Raw genomic sequence first — 22,429 nt, 5'->3', positions numbered from 1 at the left:
CAGAGCTGGGCGCTTTAGAGGAGGAATTGTCACTCTAATAGCCAACACAGCAAATATTAAGGTAGTCTCTTTTATATATACTTCCCCAAATTATCATATTTTGTCATGTGAGGTCCTAATGAGAGGGATTGGATTGTAATCAATTTCTAAGACAATAATTACAAAGGCAAAATGGAATCTGTGTTAGGATAGTACATCCAAATTAATGGGGCGGCTAATTCTGAACAAGCTAGAAATTTGGGCACAGGAAAAGAAACATCTTACCTCCTTCCCAATATGGGTTTCGAAATGGAAAGGGCACAGTTGATTAATGTTTAGATTTAAATTTGAAAATTGCAAAATACACTGAGGCTAGGAAGGGTCACTTTTATATGGCCTTTATGGACTTTTCGGCTGCCTTTGATTGCGTGATTCATTTAAAATTGTGGTTAATAAAGGCGTCCATGGGCGTTGACAAGTCCATAATTAACTTTATTTGAGAGATATACTCTGAGACCTCATCTTGTGTCCATTATGGGAAACAGGGTGAATGCACTAGTCTCTTTAGGATCACCCGCAGTGTGAAGCAGGATTGTGTCCCTGCACTATTTTTATTTTCTTTATATACCAATGCCATAGAACTAGTCCTGACTGGGTCCATGCGAGACGGCCCTATAGTCGGCTCGGTCACCGTCCTGATACTTTTTTTTTTTTTAACATGTTTTTACTTAGTAAACTTGGAAGGCGATTAAACATACATTTGTAGCATCTTATACATATACAGTACATTCACAGTCAGGTCTGCATCAATATAGCATCTGCAAAGCAGTAGGAATTCCATTAGGTCAGAAAAAGACAAAGAATAACATACAGACGTGCAAGTAGAGCTCTCAATCTGAAAAGGTCTCTTCCCCGTCAATTCGTGGGTGCTCACAAATGTCCCCTCTGAACTTGTTCCATGCACCCCAGACTTGCTCCCACTTCCCCGGGCATCCCCGGTGGACAAACACCGCTTTTTCGGCTACCATCGCGTCATACATGTCTCTGCACCAGTCTCTCAATGTGGGTAGTACCTCAGAGCCCCATAGCCTAGCTATGTTGCGTTTCGCCATCGCCATACTAAACATGGCCCAGTCTTGCTGACGATGGGTTAGGTCCGTTGCCTCCCATACATTTAACAGGCAGCGCCGGGGATCGGGCAACAGGGAAACAGTTGTGGTCTGGGAAATGGTGCGTATCACAGCCGTCCAGTACATTGCCACCCGACCACAGTCCCAAATAGTGTGATAAAATGTTCCCTCCTCCCCGCATCCACGGAGACCATACACATGGGAAGCCTTTCCTATATTGTAGAGGACTGTTCTGGTGTAGTATGTGCAGTGCAATATTTTCAGTTGGACCAATTTAAGTCTGATGGGGATAGCCGTCTCCCGTGGCGTGGAAAGGGCCTCTTGCCACTCCGAGTCATCGAATTCACCGATGTCACTAGACCAGCTCAGTCTCAACTTAGATAACATGTCAGGAAGGTTGTTAACCAGTTTTCGGTATGTAAAGGATGTTGCCTTGCACGACATGTGTTCTGTCAACAATCTATCTTCAAGAGGGGTGGATTCCTGCAGATCCATCCCCGCCGAGATGGCCTTCTGCAGCGCATGTCGAATTTGGATATATCTAAATTGTTCCGACTGCGCCATGTCGTAATTGGTTTGCAGGAATGAAAAGTCCACCACTCTGCGTTTTTTCCAAAGGTCTCCCACCACTGAAATGCCTATGCTATCCCAGAAACCCTTACTGTTGCGCAGGAAACCCAACCTATGCGAGTCCCATAAGGGTGTCATTTGCGTGATAACGTCACAGCACTGAAGGCGCCTGTGCGCTTTATACCATAGTTGCACCGTGTGACGTGTAGGACCCAACAGGTCTGACGACACGCCATGACTGTAGAGGTTCCTCAACAGACCTCTGGACTCCAAACACTGTCTGTCTGCTAAGTATGCAGGCTCAGTCTGCGGAGCATGCAACCAATAATTGATTTGTTTGAGGTGGGCCGCCCAGTAGTACAGTTTGATATTTGGGAGTGCGATACCCCCGTCGTACCAGTCTTTCACCAGTTTGCATTGCGCAATACGTGCTGGCTTCTCATCCCATAGCAAAGTAGAGACCGCTGCTGCGATCGCTGTAAAATAGGAGGCCGAGACCAGGAACGGGGTATTTTCAAAGAGATACAGAAAGCGAGGGAGGGACATCATTTTGAATAGGGCAGCTTTGCCCAGAAGGGTGAGAGGGAGGGAGCGCCATACCTTCACATCTCGCTTGAACCGGTCCAGTGGGGTTTTCAAATTCAGGGCGAAGAACTCGTCTGGGTCCGATGTCACATAAACACCCAGGTATTTGAAAGCCATTTCGGTGGGACGCAAAGGGCAACTCGCAGGGAGCTGAGGCGGGAGGCCGGCAAGAACGAATAGGAATGATTTCGTCCGCATAGAGGGATATGCGATCTCCACATACAGCCGACCACCGGATGCCCTTAATAGAGGGCTCCCACCGGATCCAGATCGCTAATGGCTCAAGGATCAGAACAAATAACAAGGGGATAACGGGCATCCCTGCCTTTTATCCGCGGCCAAGTGGGAAGTCCATAGAGACGTGACCATTTGCCGCCACCTGGGCCAGGGGTTTAGTATAGAGTAGACGTATCCAGGCGCAGAACTTAAGACCAAAGCCCATGTGTTGAAGCACTGCGAAGAGATAAGGCCACTACACGGTATCGAACACCATTGTGGCGTCAAGTGAAAGGAGGACAGCAGGTTCCTGTATATATTCCCTGCGGGCCAGTACCGCCTATAGGTGGCGCAGGTTGAGTGCTGTGCTACGGTGTGGCATAAAACCAGACTGATCTGGATGCACCAAAGTGTGAAGGTGGGGGGCCAATCACAATGCCAGCAATTTGGCAAGGATCTTTGGTTCCGCATTTATTAAAGAGATAGGGCGATAGGAGGCACAAGACATCGCCGTTTTGCCGGGTTTGTGGATCGGGACAATCGTGGCGAGACGTTGGTCCCTGGGCAGTTCCCCAGCTTCAAGACTATCGGAGAACATATTAAGAAGATACGGGGCCGTCGTTTGTACAGTTTTCTTATATAGCTCCACCGGAAGCCTGTTGGGGCCCAGTGCCTTACCAGACGCTAGCGCATAAGTCGCCTCCTGTATTTCCTCCGCGGTGATGTCTGCCTCAAGTAGGAGCACTGCCTCTGGGGAGAGGTGAGGGATCGTCAGATCTTTAATATAATCGTATGCCTCCTCTATCGTGTAGGGTGCTTGGGGAGCATAAGTGTTTTGGAAATGGTCGGCCAAAAGGTCAACTATGGCCACAGGATCCGAGGTCGTATGCCCCGAGGGGGATGACTGTTGCGCAATGACTCTACCTGCTTTTTCTTTTTTGCCCAACCAGGCCAACATCTTCCCCGCTTTATCCCCTAGCTCATAAACCCTGTGACAGGTCGCCCGGAGTGTAGAGTTAACCATTTCTTTCTGGTATGTCACCCATTCAGTGCGCTTTAGGCGAACATCCTGGGTGGACCTCATAGACGGGTGAGTCTCCTGTTCTTGAATTGCAGTGTTAAGAGCCTCCTCGAGGGCGTTGAGTTCCTGTCGTTGTGTTCGCCTGTGACCAGCAATGGAGGCTATCGCCTGCCCGCGTAGGACTGCTTTATAGACCTCCCATAGGGTGCTGTGGGAATCCACCGAGCAAGTATTTTCTTGGAGAAATTGTTTGGTGGTGTTGGTCAGAGCTTTCACAAGAGGGGCAGCCTGTAAATATCCCGCATGAACAGGGAACATGCGACGTCTATGGATACGATGGTTTGTGTATGTGAGTAGTAGCGGGGAGTGATCAGAAATTCCTCTGGGACGGATATCCGCCTCCTTAATGCCTTGTAGTCCGTCTGCAGACATCAAAACATAATATATCCGCGAGAGACAGTCGTGGGCCGCAGAATAGTAAGTGTACTGTTTATCATGAGGGTGTTTGTGTCTCCAGCAGTCTGTAAGCCCCAGGGCGTCAAGCAGCCCGAGGAGTCGACCTCCCCCCCGCAACGTCTTTGTGTGCGAATATCTATCAATCTCATCATCTACAATGTCATTAAAGTCGCCCCCTATCACCAACGTTGCCACCGGCAAAGCCAAAAGGAATGCCGTGAGGGCAGTGTGTGCTGCGGCCTGTAGGGTGCGAGGGATATATACGGACACAAAGTTGAAAAGACGACCCTCCCACTGACATGTCACAGCCGCAAAACGGCCCTGATCATCTGTTCGCGTCTGTTGGCATACCAGCGGGAAATTTTTACTTATGAGGATCCCTGTGCCCCTAGAACGAGAGGAGAAGTCGGCATGTGCAATCAATTTATATCCCCACCTATCCATTGCCTTTGAAGCCGAGCCCACTAGATGTGTTTCCTGTAGTAGGACTATCGCTGGATTACAACGTTTCAGGTATTGCAATACAAGACCTCGCTTCACCTTGTCTCCCAATCCCCGGACATTCCATGTTAGGATGGTTAAGGCCGACTGGTGGGAGGGTTGTGTAGGACGAGTCTCAGGTGTACCTGTCACGTGTGCAGCTATCTACAGAAGAGAGTGGTGATGTGTAAGTCGATAGGGGACCCAATCTGCGATGTACCTTCATTAGAGCAATATGTTGCCTTCGCTACTATACAAACAACAAAAATAACACAAAAAAACAACCCAGTTACCCTCCCACCCTGTGTCCCACCCACCCTCCATTCCTCCCTGCTAGACGAACTTTCAACTGCCCGCCACCCCAACTCAGCAGAGTGCTCTATCCCTCCCATTACCCAATACTTGCTTGTCGGGGGAAGAGTTCAACGAGGCACCAGTCCCTTAGAGAGTCCCCAGTCCTGCCCCAGATCAGAACCGCTAAGCGGCAGAGGCCCAGGAAAGATACGGGTTCATCGTGTGCATCGGGGAACAGTAAAATGAGGACAGCGGTCATTCCTTTTCTAGGTGTGGGGTTTGGCTCGCATCTGGACTTCCAGTGCCAGGAGTTCCAGCAGAACCTTCATTGTCCCGGTGGTGGTGAGGTTTTGAGCTACGCTCCGATCGGTCCACGGTGCGCCATCCTTCCAGCCAGTCATGTGCCGCTTCGGGCGTATCAAAGAACCATGTTCAGTCGTCTGCCACTACTCGAAGTCTCGCGGGGAAGAGCTTCGAATATGGCAACTCCTTTGCCCTGAGCAACTTCTTGACGTCAAAGAAGCTCCGCCGTCTTCTGGATACGACCGCCGTGTAGTCCGGAAAGAACGTCACAGTAGAATTTAAGACACGGATGGAAGGGGAGATTCTTGCTGCTTGTAAAATGGCATCTCGATCCCTGTAGTTAAATAGCCTGGCGAGCACTGGTCTTAGGGGCGCTCCCGGCTTCGGTTTGCCGCCAGGCACCCCGTGGGCACGTTCCACCGAGAAAATGTTCAAGAGTCCCTTAGGCTGTGGCTTGGTGGTAATTAGCTCCTCAACGTACAGGTCTATAGCTCTTACACCCTCCGATTCCGGAATACCAATAATCTGAACATTGTTGCGTCTTGCACGCCCTTCTTGCTCATCGAGTTTGTCCGCAAGTGCTTTGTTCTCTTTTTCCAGCAGGGCGACAGAGGTCTGCAATTCAGAAGTGTCCGTAACTAGAGATTTGGCGACTATCTCCACTTCTTTTACCCTATCCGCCATCTTGTGGAGGTCAGCTCGTAGCAGAGAAACGTCCGTAGAGATAGTGCCGACCGTTGCTTGCACATTAGCTAGAGCCTTCATCACATCTTCAAGGGTGATCTTTTTTGCCCCTTCACTGTTCGTAGGCTTACTCTGCGAGTGCCCGGGAGATGAGCCCTTTTCGTAACCAAATTTATCTAGCTTCGTCTGCGTGGTATTGTGCTTTGGCCCTCTGCCCGCCATGGCACTGTGCTCGTGCTTGGGAACCGGACTGGCAGGAGGCTTCCAGGTGGTATGGGCCAAAGTTGTGTCCAGGAAGGACCCGGTACAGTGCGGTGAGCCAGAGGAGCAGGCGAAAACCAGGGACACTCACTGGTATCAGCGCGGCAGCGGGAGCACTCTTGTCCGGTCGGGAGGAGGCGAAAGGTTTGGTAACGCCTGTCGATGCTCACTCAGGGGTACAGGCTCCAGGGATTCACTTCCCCCCCGGTGCAGGACCAGCACCACGCCTCAATCACCCAGAGCAAAGAATGTCACACCCGGTTCAGGCAGTCCCCCGTGGGGGGCCTATGGTTCTGTATCGGCCCGTGCAGGGAGGGATCACCCTCAGAGCGGCAGCTATTAGATCCGCCATGGGAGCCAGGAGAGGGGCTTCAGACTCACCGCGGCTGTAGCGTCTTATTTCTTTCACGGCCAGCGGCCGGAACCGCGACTCGCGGGTGGCAGAGTCAGTCAGCTGCACTGCAGGGGGGTAATCACAGGCGCCGGGCAGAGTCGTCAGCATGGGCCAGCTTTAGCGAAGAGCTCACACCGTCTGTTCCTTCCGCCGTGAGAGGGGGGAGGGGGGAAGGGTGAAGGTGCCGACGTCACACCTCAGGTTTCCAGACGGCGGCAGGACCAGCCTCGGCCGGCACTTGTCACTTTAGTCCCCGGACTAGACGACGTAGTTAGGCCGCTATTCGTCGGACAGCCACATGGGTAGAGAACAATGCCCGATCTTCTCTGGAGTTGCAGCAAGCGATACGGCTTGCGTTCCGACCTCAGTGGCTGTCGTCGGGGCAGCGAAAAATTCAGGAGAAATGCACGGATTTATGAAAAGGGCAGCTGGGTCCTCGGAGCTCTCGGACTAGGCAGCCATCTTGGTCTGCCGGTAGCCACGCCCCCTGTCCTGATTTTTTTGTATGCGGACGATGAGGTCTTATTGGCCCAGACAAGCAACACACTTCACATTTTTATCACTTCCTATTTTAATTGTATGCATGATGTGGGTCTTGGAGTTAACAAATACAAGTTCTATGTGCTGCTGGCAGGGCCCAGATTGAAAATAAATCCTAGACTGACCATGGAAGGAAGAATACTGGAGGTGGTCTAAACCTTCTCTTAGCTGGGAATACTTTTCGATTCTAAAAATACCTGGCAAAAGTATTGTTTTGAACGTAGCCCTTTCTATGGAAAGAAGTTTAGGTGCATTGTTTGGCTTTGTAAAGAAACTTGGCTCTAAACCCATTGTACCAGTTAAAAAATCTATGAGGCTAAAGTGACCTCTGTTGCCTCCTATGGAGCTGCTGTATGGGGGGATAACTAATATGTCTACCCTACAAAGAACTGAGGATAACTTTTTAAAGAAGCTAGTAGGAGTCCCCCAATGTTGCTCCACCTACATTTGTCACTCAGAATTGAATGTAAGATTCATCATGAATAAAATCAGTATTTCCCCATATTGATATGGCACTCTATTTGGAAAAGAGACACACTCTTGCTAACCCAGGAAATTCTTCAGGACTGCCTAAATCTAGAGGGATTAATCAAGATTGGGTGGCTTCAATACGTAAAGAAACATTTATATTTAATCGGGAAGGGGGAATTAGACAGTCCAACTTTATGTACCACTGTGTCTAAGCCTGAACTACAAGAGTTATTAATAAGGAAATGCATGAGAGAAAGGTGGGCTGCTATCTGCACCAAGTCTAGGGTAATAAATATATAACTTAACTCCCTCATTAGAAAACACTGAGAGGAAGTATCTAACTTTTGTTACACTGCCCCTACATAGATATCATTTGTTGAGGTTTCGGCTAAAACTCACTCCCTTTATGTGGGGTTTCCTCCAAATGTTTAGACTGTGGATGAGCTTACCTCCTGCCCTTGTGATGGAAGCTCTGTCCAAGAAGATCTCGATCTATTATTTTTCTGCAGATTCTGTAGAGAGGAGAGGAAAACGTTCATTTTACCCTTATTGCACATTGTTAAATTTAGCCAATGTTGCTCTGCTCATTATTATTTACAATCATTAATAGATCCACTAACCTGCTATTGTATAGCTTCGTTTCTTTGTTGTGCTTTTAAACGAGAAGACAACTTTTTAAAAAATATGTCAGGGGATTAACTATGTGAAATTATATTGTTCATTCTTGTCACATTTAACTATACTGTTATAAGGAGTGCTGCCACAAAATTGTATATAATTTTATATCTTTTATATTACGGACATTTTTATGACTGTATATTGTAAACTTTTTATGCCATTTTCTGTAATGGCTAAATAAAGTGATCAAATCGAATCGACATTGAAATGTAGCCAAGAGGTCTAATTAATTCAAGATACAAGGGATCCCTTGGTCCCCAGTATTTAACAGCCATAAGGCAGTAATCTGGTTTTGTAAATGCTTAGGGCATATTTATGACATTGTCACGCAGTGCAGCACAACGGAGCAAGTCACCTTGCTGTGCTGCACTACATAACAGGAAATAGGTAAGAATGCACAATATTTAAAATAATGCTGCACATCCTTGCCTTTTCGCTGCAATTGCATAGTTTAGGCTGCCTAGCACCAATGCTGGCATCCTTGCACCATGGTGCAAGGGTGCATGTGTTGCATGCAGCATTGTTTTTGTACTGAAAGAGGCACCTTCCTGCACAAAAATAATCCTGAGAGGCATATTCTTCTATCTATATGTGCTGTAGAATGAAGAACACATAGAAAAAGGAAGTAACAAGAAATAATAAAGATATTTCTCCTCGGTACGGCTCTCCTAGGAAGGTTTATCTTTTTGGCGTAATCCCAGGTTTAACAGGTCTGGTAAATTTGGGAATGCATTAAAAACCAAATGGGTTGTGTGGGAACACCAACACAATGCCCATGGAATGCCTCTTTAGCGTAGAGTAAAGCAACACAATGATTTGCACAGTGTTGCTTTACTTGAGATTTCTGAAGCCACTCAGGGCCAGGCAAGGTGCCCCTGCGTGGCATCAGAAATCTCATTCCTGAGTTGCGTTGCTCTTGCACCACGTTGCGTGGTGCAAGAGCGGCAAAACGGAGCTCGTTAATATACCCCTTGGTCTCTTCCTAAACAGTGATTAGAAATATGAGGTCTTTTTGCAGACTAACAGGATGAGTATGTATGATGGAAACATGCCTAAGTGTTTCCTCCAATCCTAATTTGAAAATATGATCCTGAAGACCATTGCATTTTGCAAATTGACCATGCAAACAAACATTTAATTAGTGGAACTTATATTTAATCCTGTTTTGGTTAACACTCCTATTTTAGCCACAGCTCAAATGAGCCCCTAAGCTTTTTCTTAAAAGGCCACCTTACCCAGAATTCCTCATTAGTGGCTCTGCTTTGTTATTATCCACCTGGTCCATCACCGTAATACCTAGAGATTTCTGAACCTACGTAGAGCAGTGGCGCTTGAAGCCCATAATGACATCGAAATAGAGGGAGATGACAAAGGTGAGGTGCTACAGAAAACAGATATTAATCTGCAGCTGTCAATAAAGTAGATGAACAAAAAGGAGTTATTGTCTACCAACACATTTAATAGTGCTATCATGCTAACCGACAGGAGAAATCTACACTTAGTCAAGTGACGAGCATGTCACACAAGCTCTGAGTAGTTAAGCACTAATAAAGCAAAGTTAAATAACAATGGAAATTATCTTCTAGAGGAAATATTTGGGATAGAGAAAACTTTCTTCTGGTGACAAGTACTGCAGGCATTCTCAGCGTTAAACAATATGTCATATGGCCAGTAGGGGCATTGTTGACATTGTTAAGTTAGCATGAGCTCTGCTGGCATGATGCTGCTTTTGCGCATGTTACTAAATGACGTTATTTTGCAAGACTCTGTTTATTCCTTTCACATGAGAACTGTCTGCTTTGTGCGTTCTCGGTCTGTTCCTGGAGTTTAGTCTGAACACGGTGAGCAAGGTCGAAAAACAATGCCCCTTGTTAATCTGTTCTGGTCATTCCCTAGCACCTAGACATAACACGCTAATACAGCTGCGGCCGAAGAAGACTTGTGCTTTGATATTATGCGAAAGCATGTTTGATTAACACACTTGGAGAGGGACCTTTCCAGGGAGAAGAGCCATGCTGTTTCTATGATGTAGAAATACCATCTAGGCACTAAGGTATGGTTTCTGCTGACAAAGCCCAGAGATCTTCTATTATATAATAATACTTCTTCTTACCAAGGGGAGGGTGGTTGAGCCGTATAGTCCTTTATCCACTGTCCATATAAGATTACATATCCCTTTATAATATAAGGACTTGCTACAAGGCTAACTGTTTTAGGTTTATGCATTTTGCTGCTGGTAGTGGCTTGTATACTGCGTTATAGAGCATGATAGTTAAAAGAAAATTCTAAAACTATAACAGTGTCTCTGTCAATTCTTATTTTGGACAAGTATGAGTGAGTGAGCGAAAAGGTACGTCTCGCTGCTGCGATTCCTGAGGGAGTCGGGAGTGTTCTGTTTTGGGGTGTCTAATCATTTGTATCTTCGTGATTGTTTAGGAGAGTGAGTGAGACACTAGCTAGTCAGTCCTGGAATTTGTGGGTACTGTGGTGGTAGGAAGGCTTAGCCCCTATACACCAAGGTTCCATATTCCTGCACATAGTTCTGTGTATGTGCCGTATCCCTGCCACATGGTGCCACAAACGTTTGGTCTGGTACTTACCTGAGTAGTGCTTGTCCTTGTCCACAATCCCATCACTTCTGTTTCCGGAGACGAATGTGACAGTGCAGCCTCCTATTGTTGAGATATTATAGGTTTTTCAAGCTTGAATTTTAAAGGTCGTTCTCTTTCTCTAGATCAGTGTTGTGCTGCCGCTCGTAGGTTGTTCTACTATACTCTTCATTATGGCTGTTTCCATAAAGGCTCTGAACCGCGCTCCAGTCACAGCTTATTTGACTCAACATGGAGTCCCTAATGCTGGTGCTGCTCCTATTTTTGTTGATGAAGCGGATGCAGCTCACCGCTTCGAGGTATGCTATTCTTGAGTCACATTTACGGCAGTGGATGGAAATGATAATTTCTTTCATGAATATACTGCCACTGCGCTTCTGCAAAATTATCGACCTTATAGATCTCCTGAAGTTCCGTTAACGGCTTGGCAACATACCATTTTGTTTAATGGCGCCCTTCCTCACCCTTTGACAGTGGTCCGATTAGGCCTGGAGTTGGTGCATAACCGCCGGGACAAGGTGGTCTGGTTATAAGTCCACTCATGATTAATTCGGTGATGGGCAAACATCCGCAAAATAAGGATGAATTTCCTTACAGGCTTGCTGAAAAATTTGAGCAACTCGAAGCTGTTTTTCCAAATACCACTCCTGTTGAGAAACACAGGATCTTGAACATGAGCTTACCTAAAGGCCTTGTTCCCGAGTTAGCTGATTGTAACACTTTAGGTAGAGTGTTTGCAGCAGCATATTCGAAGTGTTTTGACACCCCCTCAATGACCGTTCTCCCTTCCCTGATAAAAGGTGTTCAGGATGAACACAGGGCCAAAGCGGCCCTGGGTTTGGGAATGAGACTGGTGTTAGTGTTTGACATTGTTTGCGATATGATCCTTGCCAATGTGAAGGGTGAATCTGTAGGCTTACAAGTGGCTCAGCACTTGGAGGCTGTTGCTGATGCAGACAAGCAGCGCAAATTACTAAAGAATATTGCTAAAGCTTATAAAACCTTAGGGCACAATAGCCTGGGAATTAAGCCTTTTATTCAAACTCAACCTCAACAAAAAGACCAAACTGAGAAGGATGGGTGCTTGTTCTTTCCTACAAAGAATTGGACTAAAAAACAGAGGCAGCAAAACCAGAAGCAAGATTTGCATGCTAGTTCACCAACACCTGATTCTTCTGAGGGTATTTATGATTTGGGCGACCACGCGTAGATTAAGACTCCAAACAGATTTCAAGTCCCTGATCAGCACTATCCTCATTGGAGTTGGAGAGCGCCAGGATCACAGCAAAGATGCAAACGGTCAGCTGGGACCATATCAATCTCGCTGATTTGACGTAAAAGCCTAACAGGAGGGACTGCCTTGTTTTCGACCCCCTTATCAAAAGTAGAAAGTTGCCGCTTTAACAGCGAAGTATGCCTCAGACGATGACAACTCTACTCCTAGATTGGACATGGGCAGTGACACTCCTCAACAGCGCAGCGGAAGTTACCATAGTGTGGGAGGCACTGCGTCCCTGTCTGGAGGCGAGAGCAACTGATTTATAGTTAACAAGGACCCCCTTAGAACATGGATATAGCGATTCCTAGGCCAGGGATAAACAACTCATTAAATGTAACAACCTAGGCAATTCAAAACTTGGTACTCATGAGAAAAAAGTGACAAAGGAGCGAAAATTACTATAAGGCATTAAATTAGTGACTTAAATTTGATTAACATAAAAAATAAAACACAATTAAAAAATTGATTCTCAAATGTAACAAATCAGCTACAGAAATCAATTAAGTCAACATTACATAATCTCAAAATACAATTTTAAAAAATTACAAATCAGAAAATTTGTTAAGAAAAAGTGGCATAAGGTAATTCTCGACGCGCGTTTCGGCGACCAGCGCCTTCTTCTGGAGTAGCCACAAATTATTGCAATAGCAGTTAATCCTAGATGCAAGATAGGATTTTTGGATGTGAACATATAAACGATTTTAAAATTCCAGGTATTCTGGGTATACAGAATATATTTCAGTTTTGAGATGTAGTGATGTGGCTTCTTATAGACAAGGCCTTTTTAGAGAAGATCGTTTCTTCCCATATATTAGAAGGTATATGGCCGGTAATCACGATGTTGATTATGGCAGATTGGATAGAGCGAAACTCGCATGTGTCTGATGTGTGCGGTGTAGACGATGTTTGGTGAGTCTTTTAGTGCAACATGAGTTGTGAGGATTGAGGTAGTAGTGAGTAACTACTTAGAGTGTATGGATGGCTATATGAGGTGTTGAATACGATTTGGGTTGGGGAGATTGGATTATAGTGCATTATGGGTGTTTGAGTTCTGGAGTCAGGTGGGAGTGTCGTAATTGGTGTGAGTGATTAGGATGAGTGTTCAGGATGATTGATAACACGTGAGTGAGAGGGTTTTTCTTTAAAAGTGTGGTGCGGCAAGGTGATTGGGACTGACGGTTAAGGAGAGGTAGAGAGAACATCGTTTGTTTTGCTACGCAAGCTTTTGGTTCAGGTAAATAGTGATTAAAAATACAAAAAGTCTTTTTGTTAAAAAACTTAGACTAATGATTTTAGGGAAATAGTGAATATAGATTAGTGTTTTTTAAATGCTTTTTGGAGTTTAGAATAGGGTAATGTTGGGGTGCTAGAAGTCGGAAGGTTTCAATAAGGGGCTGAATGTTGATAGTGCATATAAGCGTTTGGGTAATCAGTTTGCACAGTATAACAGGGCGCGCACTATAGGGTTCAGTTTATGGAGTTGTTGTTTATATAAGCATTTTTTTTTTGGAGCAATTTGTATAGTGTACCTCATCGTATTTTTCAGAAAGAAAAGAGCCTACCTTATGGGTGACTTATATGCAATAAAAGGGGAGTGTAAGGTTCAGCAAGGGGGTTCTATTGCCAAGTTGAATTGGCAGTTTAAAACTGCATTCAGGCTTCAATGGCAGACCTGCAACATGTTTTAAGAGGCTACATAATTGAGTAGCACAATAAGCGCTGCAGGCCCAATAGTGCCATTTAATTTACAGACCCAATGTAAATGGTATACCAGTTTACTATAGGCTTATACATAGATTCAACATGCCAATTTGACCATGTTTGAGGGAGTGAGCATTAGCACTTTAGCACGGGTTAGCAGTGTTAATGTTCTAAATCCAGCAAAAATGAATTCAGAAAAATAGGGGGATAAAGGCAAAAAGTTTGTGGGGAAACTACCCTAAGACTGACAGGTCTAACACATGTCCCCCCAGCTGAAAGTTGTGAGCCCTACCCAATCTCCTGGGAAATCTCCTCACTAAGGCAGAAAAAACCTGGACAGATCATCAGCAGTGGAGTGGACTACTCAAGGTGGAGCTCCATTGTGTAGTCCATTCTCTGTAGGGTGATGAACCAACTAAACAGTTTTGAATTCTAATCCCTCATCTTCATGAGACATCTGAGGGGCATATGGACTGTCTGAACTCAGAAGTGAGTGCCAAACAGGTATTGGCTCAGATTCTTCAGTGCCCAGACCACAGCAATGGCTTTCCATTCAATAGCACTCTACCTCTGAAGGAGCCTCTTAGAGATGAAAGCCACAGGTCTAGGTCCTCCTTATTTAACTGTGATAAACCTGCCCCTATGCCGTGGTCTGAGGCATCAGTTTGTACAATGAATTTCTGGGAAAAGACAGTGCCCTTGAGTACAGGGGCTATGTATCAACAGCATTCTGATAGTCCACTGCCTAGATCACCTTATTGGGATTTTTTGGGGGATGTTAGCTAAGTTAATGGGGGAGCAATGGTGCCATATCCCTTAACAAACCTCTTGTAGAACCAGTGAGGTCCAGCATGGCCCTCACTTCTCTTTGGGCTTTGAGGAGCTCCCAGGCCAGGATAGTCTCTATTTTGGCCTCGGTGGGGCTGCATCTTACTCCTGCCCACAAGGTGTACCAGGTAGTAAACCACATAACCTTACCCTATCTGGCACTTACTATTCTTGATATTCAGGCTTGTCTGTTTCAGGGCCTCAAACACTTCATGTAGCTGAAACAGGTGGTCCTCCCAACTGCTACTGTAGACAGCTATGTCATCCTAGTAGGCAGCACAAACAGCCTCCATCCCAGCTAATACCTGGTTTGCCAACCTCTGGAAGGTGGCAGAGGTATTCTTCAATCCAAAGAGCATCACTTTAAATTGAAGTGGCCCTCTGAGTTGGGAAATGCTGACCCCTCTTTGGCCTCCTCTGCTAGGGATTTCTGCTGGTGCCCCGACGTAAGGTTAAAAGTACTCAGGAACTTAGCAGCCCATAATCTATCAATGAGCTAATTAGCTCTGGGAATGGGGTGAGCATCAGTCTTGGTGATTGAGTTGAGCCCCACTGCAGTCGACACAGAACCTGAGCTTTGGGGTGGTGCCCAGTGGGGAAGCTTTGGTTACCAGCACCAATAAGCTGGACCAGGGACTGCTGGAGTGCTCAATCACTCCTAACTCTAACACCCCGGAGACCCCCTCCTTGATGCTGTACCTCACTTTGTCTGACATCCTATATATTGTATGTTTGACAGGGAGGCTGTCCCCAGATTCTATATTGTGGGTACACATGTGTGTAAGCCAAGAAGTGTTTAATTCAGTGACGCAAAGAGTGCCAACAACTAGTGACAATCCCTCTGCTGTTTTGGTGTCAGAGTAGGAGAAAGGGTGACACTGTTCACTGACTGATATTTTTCCTTGGATTCTAGGAGGTCGGGGAGAGGTTCATTCTCTTCCTACCCATCATCTGTCACAAACAGCATGGCGATCTTAGAGCTCTTGTAGTGGGGTTTGAGGCGATGGATGTTGAGTACCCATAAGTGGTTTCAGGGAGTCTTGACGTTTACCAAATAGGTGGCCTCCCCCTTCCTCTCAGTCACCTCATAGGGCCCTAATCAATGGTCTTAGAAGGACCTGTGTTCCAAAGGCTTCTTAACCCACACCTTCTGGACATGTTGAAACTCTACCAGATTGACGTCTGGTCATACCAGAGGTTCCTGACTAACCAAAATGTGATGCAGGGTGCGCTACAAAATTCGTTTTATTTATTAAATTGTTTACTTACCTTCAATTATCCATACTCCGGTTTTTAGCAGCCCCTCCTCCACCCCGCCCCTCTGCCCCACCGAAACACCCTCCACAGGCAGCGGCTGCTCATACACCATACCAAGGGATCCCCTAACAGGGTGTCCATAAAGAAGTTTTATTGTGCTGAACCCAACTCCCTTCTGTAGAACCTTCCTGTAGGCAATGAGCAAGCATGGTAAGAGGGTGTCCCACTTCCATCTCTTGGGATCAGGCTGGTGAAGCAGGGTCTTGTTTAACCATATAGTTCCCCAGGGCCATTCTGTGCACATCTGAAGCATGAGAGTCTCAGTTGTCCCTGCCAGCCCATAGACAGGGTTGTGCTAAAATTGTCCACACTGCCTTGAGCGTCTACAGAGGCAGTAGGCCTCACACCCTCCTGTCACCTCAGATGTATCTCTCCTATGAAGGCCAATAACCTCAGGTCACTGTCTTTCTGATGAACTCTTTAGGTCTGCAGATTTTGTTTTATCTACTAGTGAGACACAATATACGTGTGTTAATTCGTGTGTGTATATATATATATAAATATATATATATATTTATATATATATATATATTTAAATATATATATTTAAATATATATATATATATTGCTGCTCCGTTTGCACCTTCAAACAGCGCACTTCGAAGACGGGTGCCTCAAACGCGGCGGTGCAGCCGCGTACAAATCACGCTTAGTTTCCCACCATCCATTGTACAGGAAAAGGCACTCACAGGGTTTTCTGCAACAAAATGGGTTTATTTCCAAAGGTCAATGACCTCAAACATGAAAAAGACGCGTTTCGCCGATGGCTTAATCTCGTATTTCATAAAGAACGCCATTGAAACATATTCTTTTAAGCTATTGGCTGTACAAAATGTCACATGATCAAATTGTGTCATGAAAATCAAGAAAGGCCATACTGTTCATTACGGGGCGGCCATCTTAGCACTGTAAAATACAACTTTATCATTTTTGTTAACAGCGACATTAGTTCAAAGGAATAACTCGATACTAACTCTATTAAACAATGAATCTGCATAGTAACTGCTGCTTTGTCCCATTATGACACCAGCAATAATTACCTATTTTGATCTCCATTATGCCGTGTATCGGCTAAGTTTATACAGTGGAATGATAATTCAGCCGTGTATCAGCAAGCCCTTTAGATAAAGACACAACTAATATACTTTTCAAAATGACTCAATAATAAACTCCGTAACTGATAACATGCCATTCTTACACTGTTTTCATTCAATCTCCTAAATGGACCATCATTTCTTCACCCGTGTTAAGTCCATTCAGTGTCTTAGTTCCCAGATCTATTATATATCTTGATTCCAGCCTTGTAAGTTTCCTGAGTCTGTCTCCGCCTCTGATTTGTACTGGTACCTGATCTAAGCCATATTAACGTAATAGATCCCTATTGCTGTTATGCTTCTCAGCGAAGTGCCTCGCTACCGGGTAACTAACATCACCTTTAGTGATTGCCCTCATGTATTCCAATATTCTGAGTTTCACAGAGTTGATAGTGCTCCCTATGTAGCGTAAGCCACACGGGCATTGTAGGCAATACACCACATAGTTGGTATGACATGTGAGATATTTTGCAATAGGTCTAGGTCTAGATAATCCCGCTACTTCATAGGACAATGTGCGTTTGCTATTGATGCAAGCCTTGCATTTACTGCATGGATAGAAACCCTTAGGATCCCTTTGGGTCCCTATCTTCTTATTCTCTGCTTGCAAATGACTCTGTACCAGATCATCTTTGATTGATCGGGCCCTTCTGAAGGTGATCTGAGGAGCCGATGGAATATCCCCCCCAATTACACTATCAGTTTTTAGGATATGTCATTGAGCCTCAGTATTGATCTTAAATCCTCTGCATTATCCGAAAAGGTAGAAATCATTCTGGAACTATTGTTACTCTCATTACCTCTATTCTGTCTTTTCTGGTTAGTGAGAAGATTTTTTCTTGTTAGTTTCCTCACTTTATTGAGAGTATCTGATAGAAATTTGCCATTATAGCCCCTCTTTGCAAATCTATAGATGCTCTCGCTAGCTGCTCTCTTAAAGTCTTCCTCCGTTGTGCTGTTGCTTTTCATTCTGAGCAATTCCCCATATTGGATGCTTCTCACCAAGCCTGGTGGATGAGTGCTAGCAGCATGGAGGATCGAATTGCCAGCTGTTGGTTTACGATAAAGAGATACATGTACCGAATTATCCACTATATTGATTTGGAGATCTAGATAATTGATTGTGTCTGAGCTAATTTCTCCACCGAATTCCAAGTTAATCACATTCTTATTCATGCATTTAATAAAAGTGACTGCTGACTCTCTTGAGCCGTCCCAAACAATGCACAAAACGTCGATATACCTATACCAGGCGATGACCTTGTCCATCATCTATATAGATATATTTCCCACGAGAAAGCATCCTCCGAGACCTCCCAAATAACTTCCAGCGGCACACCAAAGGACGAGCAGAATAAAGATTTATTGTGTCACAAAACAGAACGACGCATTTTGGCGAAGCCTTTGTTAAGTTGGTGACCTGTGCCCAACTGCCCATACAAATAAGGGTCAGTGTTCATAGACAGTGAAGAAACATTTCAACTTGAATCATAATACACACAATAATGCGATCATATACACTGACAAAAATACAATGCATTGTCTAAATGCATTTCTCCTTGAAGTCAAATCAAAATTAAGAAAATAATCAATTACAATCGGGTACACAAAGAAACAATTTTGGGCTTGAGAGTTAGTCAAATGCAGAATTGATCAGTAATGCACTTTGCCAGCTGTAATGTACCTACATAATATTCATTGTATCAGTTTTGACTAAAGCATAAATGTTGTGTGGCATTATTTGGAATTTCAAGACCAACTTATTTAAATATAAAATACAATTATATCAAATATATACATGTTCCCATTGACTATCTAAGAGGAAGAATGTGATTGGTGTGCAAAAGATCATTATAACAAGATATGTTGCTTTATCCTATTGTCGGAGGGGCACTAACAATGTTTCAATTAGTTTGCTTATCTTTCTTATTGCTTGGATCAGAAGACTTGTATTCCTCAAAAGTTTGAATTTGTCCACACTACTGTGCATCCCATATCTTTTTTCTCCTTCACCTGCTGACACTTGTAGCAGTAGTAGTGGCACCATTATGAACGCAACACGTTCCAATACCTCCATTGCCTGTGATGGTACTAGTAATGTTACAATGTGTCCCTCTAAGTCGTCCCTTCATCGTAGGGATGACCATTGGCCTGGCAGCACAGTGTCCATGATTCTCTCCAGGATAATATGTGGTAGAGCCAGATGACAATAGCAGGTCGGCAGAAGACTAACAAATACTGTTTTGTGTGCTCATACATTCCCCATGCAGTAGGCGCAGATAGACTGATTTTTCTCAGGGAAGTACAACAACACACTTTAAAATGTCTCCAACAGCTGGTCCCCTACAGAATACAGGGGCAAGTTCAGATTATTGAGGCCAACATCTCTGAAGTGTTCGTAAATACCACAGTATGGGACCGCAACCCTATAATGTACAAGGTTATCACTGACAATTCCAGAATAGAGGGGGAGGGAACGAAGATGCTCAAGATAGGAGTTCCTGATATTGACCTTACTGCAGATTTTGGTAGGAAGAATGGGTTTATGATAACAAAATCACCCTCAGACTGTAATGGCTCTTTACCACACACCTTACGTTGCCTATGCCAAAACAGAACTTCTCTCTGTCAATTTCCACAAATTTAGATGGAATAGACTGGAAGGTACACTTGGGGTGGGAAGAAAATGTCCAAACCTAAAAAAGCGTTCAAACTAAAGTCACCACTTCTCTGTTTTCTAGGAAATGGCACAGTACCTGTTGGGTGCAACTCTGGATGGAACAGCACCATCTATAATTTGGACATGCAATATGGCACCTACCGCCTAATGGATCTCTACTGGGCTTGTGGAGAACGTCTGTATCTCCAACTGCCTCCTCAATGAAGCAGCCTGTGCATACAAGAACAATGCACAAAGCCTTCCTAGTCGTTCCAACAGCCAATATCTCCCACTTCAATGCCCATCCAATGACTGGCAGTTACCTTGCTCCACCAACATCGCCGGTATGCTGACTACTTTGGGTGGACAGCCTTCAAAAACATATTCCAGGAGTTCCACCTATTCAACAAGGTCCAGCTCTTTTTTTCAACACCATAATTATGATGTTTCAGATCAAGGCAAATGCATGCTGGCTTCGAAACACCAAGAGGAGGGTAAGCCTTCGGATAAGTAGGTTGTGCTTCACATCAAGCGCCTGCCAATGATGAAGAAAAAGGCTCCATCACCAAGTTCATTGAGGACTTGAACAACATAGAAAAGAAAATGATTGATGAAGGAGGTGCCATAGCAGACACAGACACTGATTGGTTGAACTTTGACTGGTTGCTTTAGTGGCTGTCTGCCATTCAAAAACATTTGTTACGGTTTTTGGTGTGCTGTTGCTCCTTTGTTGTGCCATACAGTTGTTCTGTCATTGTGCTAAAATTAGTGGTAGCAAATTAGTAGGTATGAATTATGTAGGAATAGGGAACATTCAGAAAGCCAATACACAAAAGAAGGCTAGAACAATGAATGGGGATAATTTAGCGCTGCTAGAAGTAGAGAGCTCACAAAATCAGGACAACACTTACTGCAGCCCACTACCAGTACCAAGTGCCAGGTCAATAGCCCCCAATACACCACTAGAAGTCACTACATGAGAGAGGATTTAAATAAAGATCCACCATCAACTACGCCAACACCATATACATCCCTATTTGACATGCATGAAGGAGAGTAAATAGAGTTAAGGAAGCAACAGGAGAACCAATGTTCCAGTGTGCCAATGTTCCAATGTGAATGACACCCCTTGGATACCACAACTAGGAGAAAGACCTGCAAAGTATGCAGTAAGTGTTTTGTTCAAGAATGAACAAGAGGAGGGAATGAAGCAGGGTCTAGTTTTACCATATAGTGCCAGAGAGCCATTCAGTCCACATCTGAAGCATGAGAGTCCCAATTGTCCCTTCCAGTCCATAGACAGGGTTGTGCTAAAATTGTCCACACTGCCTTTGAGCATCCACAGACGCAGTAGGCCTCACTCCCTTCTGTAACCTAAGATGTATCTCTCCTATGAAGGCCAATAACCTCAGGTCACTGTCTTTCTGATGAACAAGTCTCAATCAAGAAGATTTAGCAATAACAGGATGCATCTGTTATCTAGAATAACAAGATGGGCTAAGAGTAGAAGTGGGAGCCAGCTGGGACTTTCTGCAGCTTTGGAAACTAAGACACCAACAAGGCTTAAAATAAACAAAAGCCTCATAAGGAGCTTTCGCCTTAAAACTTTCGAAAAGTGACACAAATTGTTTTTGATGAAATATGCAATGTTTTGTTATGTTCTGCGGTCAAGCATCTGCCAAAGTTAGATCTTGCGGTCAACAGTTCCTCATTTCAAATGTATAAAAGGGCTACTTATCTGCCCATTCATTGACCACCTTGGGCAGTACATTGTTTCCACAGCAATGGTGCTCCCGGTTAACCGATTTATTTCGTTTTCGATTGAGGTTGCAATACTTTATTGTACTTGGAAATTTATTTTCTCTCTCTCTTTTTCTTTGGATTGCCGTGATTTTAAACATACTAGGTTGCATGTTTTTGCTCATGATCTGCATTGTGTCATTGGAACTTGTTACTTGCTAGATTGCATTGTGTTATTTTTGATTAATGAAATGTTTTTGACATTTAGGGGCCCATTAGCATATCGGGAGGATCGCCACCCCCGGGACGGTGGTGGCCACTGCGCCCTGGCAGTGGCGATCCGCCTGCCAGATGCTCCTGTTTCACCCCCGCCAAATTAGAATGGCTAGGGGCACTGCGGCGGAGGGAAAGACTGTCTACCGCTTTTCCCCCAGTCGGATTCCTGGCCAGGTAGAAAAGGCCCTCAAGATGATGGCAGTGCTTTGAAGGCACCGACATCCATATTAGGATGTGCATATATAGAGGCCTTTCCATGGCGGAGACACTGCCATGGAAAAGCATGCGGTGATCACTTTGGGGGCCCGTTGCAGGCCCCCAGAGGGCAGAGGGGTGAGGGCTTCACTTGGGGGTAACTATGGTACCCCTCTACATCGACATACACAAGATGGAAGGCACAGCGTGGTGCTGAATGCACAACATGCATATTGTGCATTGCGGCGGGTGCTGCTGACAGCACCGCCCGCCACAATGCATAATATGCAGGATGCGACCGCCAGGGTGGTGGGCGCATTCTAATTGGCATAGCGGGACCACCGCACCTCTGGCGGTCGGTCCCGTTTACCATTACGGTCACGGGCGGACAAAGTCCGCCCACCATTGTAATGGGCACCTTATTGTCTAAATAGTTTCAATAAATAGTATCACTCTTGACTCAATTCCTGCATTTTCAGATATGTGTCTTGTTATTTCAGATAGCACATTTCCATGCTAAATTATGTGGAAAAAACCACACTTGCCCAGAATCGAGGCTTTCAGGGTCTTGTTAAATCTTTCAAAAAGCCCATTGGTTTGGGGATGGTAGGGTGTGCAGAACTTGTAGATTACTCTACACTCTTCACACATGGACTTCATTTATGCTGA

The sequence above is a fragment of the Lissotriton helveticus genome, chromosome 4_1 (genome assembly GCF_964261635.1).
Source record: "Lissotriton helveticus chromosome 4_1, aLisHel1.1, whole genome shotgun sequence".
In the NCBI taxonomy this organism is placed as follows: domain Eukaryota; kingdom Metazoa; phylum Chordata; class Amphibia; order Caudata; family Salamandridae; genus Lissotriton; species Lissotriton helveticus.
This window is presented reverse-complemented; position numbering follows the sequence as displayed.